At 36.9% G+C, this 10,849-nt stretch overlaps 1 long non-coding RNA gene across 1 annotated transcript in view; it reads left to right on the forward strand.

The window, feature by feature from the left end:
• LOC109279433 overlaps positions 1–9,720 on the forward strand; it is a 36,009-nt gene extending 26,289 nt beyond the window's left edge. Inside the window, exon 3 of the long non-coding RNA XR_002086170.1 lies at positions 8,679–9,720. This is a non-coding gene — a long non-coding RNA (uncharacterized LOC109279433). The remainder of the gene's footprint in view (positions 1–8,678) is intronic.
• The last annotated feature ends 1,129 nt before the right edge of the window (positions 9,721–10,849 follow it).

Here is a 10,849-nt window from a genome sequence, read left to right on the forward strand (position 1 = left end):
AGCCTCCTTTTCTCCAGGCTAAACAACCCCAGTTCCTTCAGTCGCTCCTCATAAGTCTTGTTCTCTAGACCCCTCACCAGCCTCGTTGCCCTTCTCTGGACACGCTCCAGCACCTCAATGTCCTTCTTGTAGTGAGGGGCCCAAAACTGAACACGGTATTCGAGGTGCGGCCTCACCAGTGCCGAGTACAGGGGCACGATCACTTCCCTATGGAAGAAGTAACCTTCTTCCATAAGCCCAAACCCCTGAAACCTGTGTCTAGAGTGAAAAAAAAGGCTGATCTAGTCCCTGAAAAGAGCAAGCAACATCAGAAGCCAAAGTTCCCTGAAGTCCAGCTAAGGCTTCAAGGGCTTCAATGCTCCCTATTGCATGGAAACTACATCTGACAAGTCCAACGGCTGTTATTTTGTCATCTGCCTCCAGGAAGCTGCCAGAGTGACAGGCAGGATTCTCTGAAAATTTGCCCAAAAGAAGACATTCCATCTTCTGTTTTCAACAAACTGGCCTTTTTTTTAAAAAAAAGTGCCATTTTTTTTGAAAATTTCTGTCTCCTATAAAGTGATTGCTGTGTAAATTTATAAATTTTCCCCATCTGATTAATTTAGACTGAAAACATTCACACATGCCATTGCCATTTATTGATCTTCAGTAAGGTTCATCAGAAGTTCTAGTTAAGTATGAGTTCTAGTTAAATCTTTGTGATGAAACAAAGCAAAACAAAACTAAAGCTAACAACACTGATTTCCCAAATAAACAACCAAAGCAGGTAAGCCTGATATGCTGCAGTACAGCTTTTGTGAAGATTTAATTGCTTAGCTCACTCTCATCTTCTTCAGCATGGACATTCTCCATGACTGGACTAGCAAGGGACCTACTGCGCTAGGAGATGTGGTAATTAACACACATGAACTCAGTCCCCAAGGAAGAGTGGGAGCATGAGACACATGAGCTGCAACTTTCTTGGCACACACAGGTACATTAAGGTACTGCAGCAAAAATTTGGAATGGAAAACTTAAGTTTTCAACTGGAAAAGAGATATTTTTAATCTAAATTTTCTATGTTTAATGTTTGTCTCTAAAGAGTTAACAGATTTATGGGAAAATATGTTAAATATACTTATTTATTTCCATCAAAATATGCTACATCAATAACAATAATAATTCCAGTCCTCTTTGCAGATCTGGAAGGGAATAGGTGCTGTCTAACTCTGGTTTGTGAAAGTTTTGTATTTGGTATACAATAGGTATTATTAAGACAATTCCACAAAGTATATGCTTTTAGCTTATATTGACTAGTAGATGTTCCTTTCTTGTCTTTCTATGAAATCAAATGTTACCGTGATGATTTTAGTCCAGAAATGTATGCATATAGGTAAGAAAAAGTATCAAAATCAGCTAAGAAATCTGAATCAAATTAAATCTCATTTCTGAATATTTAGTTTCTTGTAAAAAGTGGCACAAACTGATATAAGCAATCTCTTTGCTTCCCATTTTGTTACTGTTTGATCTGCAAATACATGTTCACAGTAGGTCTAGATTTCTCTGATTTGAATAAGAAGAAAATATAATTTGATCCATTGCTATTTACATAACAGAAGAATGTATTTGGAAAACTACAAGAATTTCCTAATTAAATTGCAGCAATTTCTATCTCATGAGCTTGCATGGGATCTAAACAAGATTTGAAAATCCTAAGAATTCTTGCAAACATTTCCTCAACTGAGACGGCAGTTAATTTTGAGCATGTTTGCCTAGATTAAACAAGTTAGGAATTTCCTAATATAAGACGTAAATCTAGAGAAATCTACAAAAAGAAGAGGTTTTTTTATTAATTTTGTATGGAAATGGTTTCTTATGAAAACTTTTTAGCCTAGAAATTACTATATAGAGGACACAATTACTTAACAGAAACATTTAAATGCACCATAATGTTTTCCCTTCATCGTTACCAAGTAGTTGTTGCCAACAAGTTAAATAGCAGTCAATCATGTTGAAATGTCCTTTGCTTAACTGAGCTGTTTCTTTCTTATTTGTGCTAGATTGTTATTATATGAACCAGAAGTATCATCCTAGCCCTGTTGCAGACAAATTTTTAAAGTCCTGTCACTTTTTTTTTTTTTCTTCCAGCCATTTTCCTCTTTTCCTGAAATTACACAGAGCCTTTACTTACCTCATGCACAAAAATGGCAAAGGTGAAAAGCTTATTCCAAACCTAGGGGCCTACACTTAAATCTGACAAGGAAGCATTGCTGTTGGCCAAGAATAGAGGATGGAGACTCATGTAGTGATGCCTGGAAAAAAGCTGTGTCAATGGAGGCCAAGGAAGAAGGAAGGGCAGATGGTCCATGCCAGAATATATTGTCGCAGTTCTGATGTCACATACAAGTTACTTTATCACTTAATTCCACTTGTGCTGTATCATGTCATGTTTCCACTGACCTCAGTGGCTGACTGACATCTATAAATCAAAGGTGTGAACATCCTAACCTTCCATTTGAGCACTTTGAACTTAAAATCACCAACATTATCATCAAATAATACTGACTCTGTCCCTGAAGTAGTTTATCAGCTCTGCAAAGGCAGCATCTTTGACTGAGCAACATAGCTCAAATCTTCGTAAAGGTATTCTTAAAACCAATTCAGAACCACAAAGTTGGTATCTGAGGGATATTCCTTTCACTTAATTTTAGCCACCTAAATGTTATTTGTCTAAGACTAAATGAATCACCTAACCTGCACTATAGTCAATGGAAAAGAACATTCACCTCCAGAGTGCCACAGATGACATTGTAAGGTAGGTGTATGAGTTGTTGGGATCAATCGTGTTCTGAAAGCAACTTTCAGTTGGCTAAAATTAGTGAGAAGAGTGCATCGATTTGCAAATCTACGTCCTTATGTCTTCTGTTTAATGTAGCAAGATAAACCAAACATGAATTGAGTCATTTGACTCACACTCAGTTCATTTACACTTATATCTGGGTTCTTCACCCTGAGCCTTTACAGTCAGTGGAGATCTGAGCATTGTGAAAGCAATAGTCATTAAAGTCCAGGGTGCTATTTAGTTCATTCTAAGTAGGCAGATAAAGTATGTCAAATGGATCATGGCCTAAAAGTACCTATATCTCTCTGGTAATTATAAGGGGAGTCTGGGGAACCTAACCCAGACTAACCTAACACCAAACAGTGTAAACCAACAGGCACTGATATTGCTCAGCAATTTTTCTTGAAATCCTTGTTCAGATCCTAAATGCCCAGAATTCCTTCTGGCTCTACCACTTATCACTCCTTTTTTCATGTTCAGCATAGTTAAGATAATTAAATAAGATGTGGAAGGTGCAGTGTCTAAGTATGCCTGGACTCAAACACTGAAAAAGCTAATGTTTAAAAACATTTTCCCCTTTTACTTTTAGTACCACAATCGTTTTGAATACCAAATGACAGACAATATAAAGACTTAAGAGAATCCTAAGGAATCTGAAGATAAATCCACAGCACATGGATATTCCTTCTTGGACCTCTGTTTCTTACTCAAGTTATTCTGCAATTAAAAACCATTAATACAGTGAGAACGACTGAGCCAATGACCAATGTACAGGACATGGAAAAGAAACATTCAACATTGTTCAGATAAATATTTACTTAGCTGTTCAAAATTGCTTGCAGACAGAGAAAATATGATGCCCAATGACGCCCTTTACAATTGTCAAAAGTGCATTTAGAGTGTTCTAAAACCAAGCAGAGATCTGTAATTTAAAGTCACTGATCATATTTGGGAGCAGAAGTATTGAATGACGGTACCCACAACTCCTCCTTTCAGGCACCCAATTCTGACCTGATAGAATTTCTGCTAAGGAGATTGTTTCATGTGATGTTGGAAAGCAAAGATGCATAAGTAGCAGATGTGGATTTTTACATTTGCAATGCCTTTCTGAGTAGTGATGGTTCTGATAGATATTTTGACATGGCATGCTGACAGAAAACAGGAAAACAGACATGCTAGGGATGAGCTGGAAGACCACTGAAGTAATTTTAAAAAATAAAGACTGTCAAAAGCAATAACATGAATACACTGATCTCTATTACAGGTGTCACAAGACAGTCGAAAGAGATTGTGTGACAGATATCCAGAATAAACTACTTATGGCACTGTATCAGGAGAAACAACCACAATGGCAGCCTTCCAAATGTCTGAAACGTTCACAAGGCTGACCAGCTGCATTAGCAGGGATAACAGTATGAGCTGATCTCTTTGTGAGTTTTCTACTTTTTGTGCTGCATCCTCTCAGATAATCTTGCTTTGGTCCTCTTGGAGCTGTATGAAAATTAAAATGGTTTTGGATAATTTTAAAAAAAAAAGCACATTATAGTTGAGCATTCAGAAAATCAAGAAAGCCTTTTCAAAGTCACCAGTATTGCTTAAGCTAAATTGTTACAAAACAATAATATTCTGTAAGTTATTTATTTGATTTGTTTAATTTTCTCTTTTTCTCTTGCCTTCAGGAAAAGGTTACAATGGGAAAAAAGTAAGTTTTTCTAAAAATGAAAACAGAAGCTCACAAATAAAATTATTCCAGAAATAAAGTTGGGAAAAAAAATGCAACACAGTAACTGAAACTCAAAACTGACAAACACATGGGAAACTGCAAAATATGCCACTGTTGAAGAAGTTCTTGACAGCACAAAGTAGACTTATGTACCTAAGCCCTATTAATTTTCAGTGAGAATTGGATAACTAACTGTTCTTGCTACCTTTGAAAATTTTCCTATAATCAATCCTTAAAAGAATTTACACTCTGCTGCAAATTATACTAGAAAAAGCAATGTACTATGTACTAATTTCTTGCATTTTCTTTGCAATTCTTTCATATATTTGAAAAGCTTTTCCTGTTCTGCTCAACCTTGCAATAAATTCATTAAATGGACTTGTTCTTAAGGATTCACAGTTTAGTACCTGGATTTTACTGCAGGGTCAAATGCAAAGTCCACACATAGCTGATGATGAAAACAGATGCTTAGTGTAGGTGTACACCTGACAATGACAAAAATGGCAATCAAAGGTAAGGAGAGAAGATTCCAAAGTTCCAGAGAAATTTGGACACCAACATCCTAGGAGGCTCCAGCAATGAGGACTCTTAACAGTTTTAATCTGAGGACAAAATGTTATCTAAGTGGAAAAACTCTTATTGTCTTCAGAGAGCCAGGATTAACCTTGTTTATTTCATAATCAGTCATTAAAGAACATACTAAAACAATTAATTTAAGAGAAACTGGTCTTGATACTATATCTATCTTATCTGGTCCTTCATTCAGAAAGGAAATCAAACATATTTGACCCAAATAATTGAAATGTCTTTTAGGCACACTCGTGGCCAGGATGATGTCCATGACATGCTATGGGCACAGAATTAAATCAACCTAAAATACTCTTAAAGTATTACCAGAATAATCAATTATTTTGGTTTTCCATGAGACTGCCTCTGTGCAACATAGTTCACAGATGACAGAGACAAAGCTTCAGTGCTCTGTGTTAATGAATCTAATGGAGAAGATGCCTGTTCTTAGCTAGCAGGTGGAATAGGTATGCACATGAGACAAAATTTTCAGAATGGTAGAAAATGGAATTGGTTCATCAGCACATAAAAAAATATTGTTACTTTCTCTATATTACATCTCTTTGGCTGATTGACTGCTGAGGATTGGGCCCAGCAATAGTCGCATGCATACATAATAATCAGTAAATCAAAGAAAGCAAGGGAACAGATTTTTATAACAGATTATGATATCCTATTTGAATATTTCATAAATCCTGCTAAGAAACCTCCCATGTAATTCTAGTCTATGATCAAGAAAAAGAATATGACATAAAAAATATTACAAGAGATGATGAAAATGCAATTTCTGTCTTAGTAGATGGATGAGAAAACTTATTATTTTGTCCTTAATTTTTGAAAAGTCACAATGGCATGCTAATAAATTGGTGTGGTCTTTGAAGGAAACTTGTCTGCTGCAGTTCATAAATCTCCCAAGTATTTTGGAATTACCAATGCCTTTGGGACACAGAAACACAAACCACTGGTTCAATGTCAGCTCTGCAAAAACTGCAAATGTTTAAACAAATAATGAGATATAAAGTAATGCATAATTAAAGGGTTTCTTCAGAAGAAGTCTGGGTTATATTTATTTTAAGGGTGGCAGTGAAATACATTTGCACCTGTGCATGCTCCAAAGGTGTCATTTTCACAAGTCTTACTGCACAAATAAGGCCTATGCACATAATACATTATTAAAAGGGTTATGCATTTCAAAGAGAAAAAAAAACTACAAGAAAATAAATCTAATATTTAATTTCAATATATCAGAATTGCTAGTATGTTGGTTCAGAAGAAGAGATTTAAACAAAAGATCAAGCAACACAGGTCAATATTTTGTGTTTTGTTTTGTTTTGAAATTGTATTTATGAACAGTCTAACAAAAGACCGTTTTGCATCAGTGTAATTGGCCCTATTTAAAGGGTGACAAAGGTAAGGTCTGTTCTCTGCTTCACAGTTTCTCTGGTGAAGATACTGATCTGAAATTGGTCCATATTAGTACTGCAGCAGCAATATTTAGCTTCACCAGGCAATCCAAACATATTCTAACATAAGGGATGTGCCATAATAGGCTTCAGGCTCAGAATATGCTCCCTCTCAAATGTAATACATCAGGCAACAGAAACTTGCTTCCAGACACAGACAAGGGCCTTTCTGATGTGGGCAAATCACTAAAACACTCTGCAGATTCCTTCAAAATGCGACATATGAACTACATGACTATAAGTAGTTTAAAGTACTTCACTGTGAATCTTAAATTAGGAAACTAGTCCCTTTAGTTACTTTATTTCTAATTAGAAAACTGATTTTCTTGTTCAGCCCACAGACACAGAGAGGTGATATACATATGCCAGCAAGTAGTGCACTACACCAAGAGCAGATCTGGAGAACAAAACACTTCTTACTGAGACCCAAAAATCCAGACTTACCTGCATTTTGGGGTTGCAGGTCAGATTACCTCTGGAGACCATCTTCTTGTTTAGTTTCTACCTGAAAGGAGTCTGGTCCCTGAGCTGTAAGAATTTCTCCTAGATGCAAAAAACAAGGGTGGTAAGACTAGTCAACTGGGAAGTTCATTACAGCAGTACCTGCCTGACCTGAACAGACATTCCTGTGTAAACACCAGTACAAGGAACCCCAGTAAATGGCTTATTCTACCTGGGACTAATGATGGTGTTTCTGTCCTAAATCAGGGACCTCAAGGTCCTTAAATTTAAGTGTGGTGATTCTGGCTAATATACTGACCTCCTACATTCTGGACAAACTTCAGGAATATATTTATCCTGCTCTTCCATGAGCTCCACCATGCCCATCACGAGCTAATGTGATGGATCCTATTTTTTTTGTGACAAAAGTCACATCTAAATTTGGACTCCCTGAGACTTAATGAACAACACACACATCCTTTTCTCTACCTTGCCCTCTGTGTAATTCACTTCAGTGATAAGCAGTGTTGGCAATGCCAATGTACAAATAATTGCAGATACTATTATTTTTTTTTTTTTACTATGTGAAATTCTGTGGAGTGTAATCACATAGGTAGGAAACTTCATTCACACAGTTAAATGTCTTAACTTACACCTGTTTGCATCATATCAGCACAATTATCGGCACAGAAAAGAAGTGAAAGACTGGAGTAAGAACCTGAATGAAGATCAGTGGCTTTATTTTTCTTCCCTTTTCTCTCTTCTGCATGTGTTCTTCCACACAGATGACTCACCAATTATTAATACTACATTTGCTGAAGTTGACTAGAAAGCTAATGGAAGAGTACAGACATCTTTCTTTGTGGAAAGAAACCTTAAGAAGATGTGGTTCTATGCATCTCATTAATAAAAATAAATGACAAATTTATTGAAGCATCTGAATTGACCATCATGTACTGGACAGGTAAGGGTCTGATCATCTGGCTCTTCTGGACTGCAGTGGGTCACCAAATGGCATTATCTCCTAGTGTAATTAAAATGCTGTGAAAGGAACATATTCAGTTTTTAATGGTAAATCTTGTGTTTTAATTAAAAGTTGTTTCAGGAGACCTCAGATGACACTGGCTAAAGCTATAAATGTTCCATAGTTTAATTACAGCAAAAGCTAAGATTTCTCCTTCTCAGTCAGCCATCCATGCAAGTAGTCATTATTTTTTTAAATACCAGTAGTTAAAAATTAAGATTCAGTGTTACTGTCTTTCATGCTGTTTTCAAAGCATTCCCATAATGCCTCAGAAGTGATTTTACTTTCTAAATATCTTTTGTGCAGGTGTCCAATTGCTAACCTAAATAGTTCTCTTTGTATTATTTACTTGAAAATCAACAGTCCCATCGATCCAATGCATGTGTGAACAGTGGTTCTAACACTATTGCCAGTGTTAGATGGTGATCTATATTCAAAATGTAGGAGGAAACCGATGGTGTCCTTAGGCAATTTTAAAAGGAGTCATCTTTTGCATTATTACTCTGTCTGCTTTTTTGTTTATGTCAAGGATTTACATTTGGGACCAGTTTCAGCAGATAATGACACATTGCACAACAGAATGACACAATGGACAAGGAAGGGATGATTCCTCTACCAACCACAAATTATTTATTGCAGATTCGAGAGGCATCCGAATATTGCTGGAAATCCTGTTGCTGGAACCAGGAGTTGTTTTCCAAGCAGGAGCCATTGACGTGAACCATGTATTGATTCAAACATTCAGATTATAGCCAACCTCTTCAACATGCCTTTTATAAGAAGTGTCTAAATAGGAAGTGTATCATGCCCTTACTCTATTTGAAAAGACGCTTGAAATCTAAAAATGGCAGTAGCAAAGTATTTGAACACCCTCAGCATTATTCCAGCCTCTAACTAGGCCAAGTTATAAATTTATTAGCAGTAGCAGTAGTATCCATGCTTTTATGTTTAAGTTTCTAATTCTCTTAAGATGGAGGGTGATATTCTCATCTCCTTTGTAAATGTGGATAAAACAAAATTGTTTCTTGTTCTAAGAGTATATGTGAACAATATCAGTGATGACTGATGATGTTGTCAAGGAAGTCAGAGATTATTAAAACTATGTAGATATAAAACTTTAATTTTAATGTCCCAAACCCTTTCAGAAGTTTGGGTATTCAAACTATTTAGACATCAAAGCCAGCTGTATTCTTCTAAATAAATTCTTGGATCTGGACCACACTGTTTTCTTGGTTTTGTGGCCCTGATCCCATGGGTATGAAAGCAAATAATACTTTTGACTTTTGCATACTTTGTTTTGTATCACAAATAACCAAGAAATCCCGTATATAGTAAATCCCTCCTTCTCACTCATACACACAAATAAACAAGGAAAAAACCCTGTTTAGCTAACCTGACGTCCCTAACATAATTATTTTTGCACTTAACTGCAGAGCAACACATTCAAACTCTGAGGTTCCACGAAAAATTTTCCTCTGGTTTTATAAATAAGCGATTGTGTTTCTGCTTTCTGAAGGGTTCATAAGGTGAAAACATGCACTTTTTCCCTGTATGGTTTTCCTTGCACACCCCATGAATACAAAACATGTCTTAAGAAATAAAGTTTGTTTGTTTGTTTTCATTTAAATAAAGTCTGGAATGTATGTAGTTTAATAAAGGGAATGTGCTGAAAGTAAAAGACAAGTCTGCTTACTGGAGTTGAATTTACAGCCAAATTTATTGAGAACATGTAAAAAATTGGAACTTGGGGTACATAACATGGATCCTCAGGGAAATGTGGGTCATTTAACTATATCGTCAAAGGATGCTGGAGCAAATCTGAGCTTATTAAAGCATGTAGATTCACACTCTAAGAAGTCTGGCATTCAAGCGGGCTAAATGACTCTGCCAGTAAAAAAAGCTGATACTCGATGAATATAAATCTAATAAGAGAATCAATTTTTAAGTTTTTTCATCCAAGCTGTAAGCAACTCAGGCAGATGTCAGTAAGGTGTTACTATGAGACATTTTAACTGGTGTTGTTGGGTTAAGAACAGATAAAGTGAGATTCAGAGTGCCTAGCTGGGAATGTCCAACTCAGATATTACAATAATTAGATGAATAGCTCCTGTTAGAATATGCAAGTGTGGGCTGGAATACATTTCACATAATTTAAGTCATCTAAAAGTTAGGGATTTAGTTGAAGATGCAGGGTTCCTCTTCAGCCAGGAATAACCAGCCCAGAGGAGATTAATCCACCAGCCTCAGATATCCTTACCTGAGGAAGGAAGAGCCACCTACCCTCTGGCAGCATCTCCAGCTCAGTTGGCTATAGAGGGAGCTAGACAACCAGATTAGGTGGAACCTCTCCACAGCACGCAGCTAACGTTAGGTAAAGGACACCCCACACATGGTGTCCAGAGAGAGTCAGGCATTTCTGGAAAGTGTCACACAAGCCCCAAACACCACTCACACTGTTGGCTTGGGGAACGGACAATTGGTGTAGGAGTCTGTCTGAATTCCTCTTCCCCCCTATGTTCTGGCAAGTTAGGGTTCAGATATCCCTGTTCTTCCCAGAATCTAAGCCATGTTTCTGGCAATGAGAAGAGCTGTGCTGTCTAAAGTGGGCTGGAGGAGGTGCTCCTGCTGTTTTCGTTGGGGAAATAGTCCACTCTTTGAGAAGGCAGCTGGGATGATCCACCTGAGCCTGTTTAAATCTTCATCTTCCTAGCTTTCAGAGTGCAGAACAGTCTAAAGAGAAGGAGCCCTCCATCTGTCCTGATAGGACTAGGGAGCGCAGAAATGCAAGAGATTTTTGCCGGAGAGAAGAA

Source organism: Aptenodytes forsteri, unplaced genomic scaffold (genome assembly GCF_000699145.1).
Source record: "Aptenodytes forsteri isolate BGI_AS27 unplaced genomic scaffold, ASM69914v1 Scaffold257, whole genome shotgun sequence".
NCBI classification, from domain to species: domain Eukaryota; kingdom Metazoa; phylum Chordata; class Aves; order Sphenisciformes; family Spheniscidae; genus Aptenodytes; species Aptenodytes forsteri.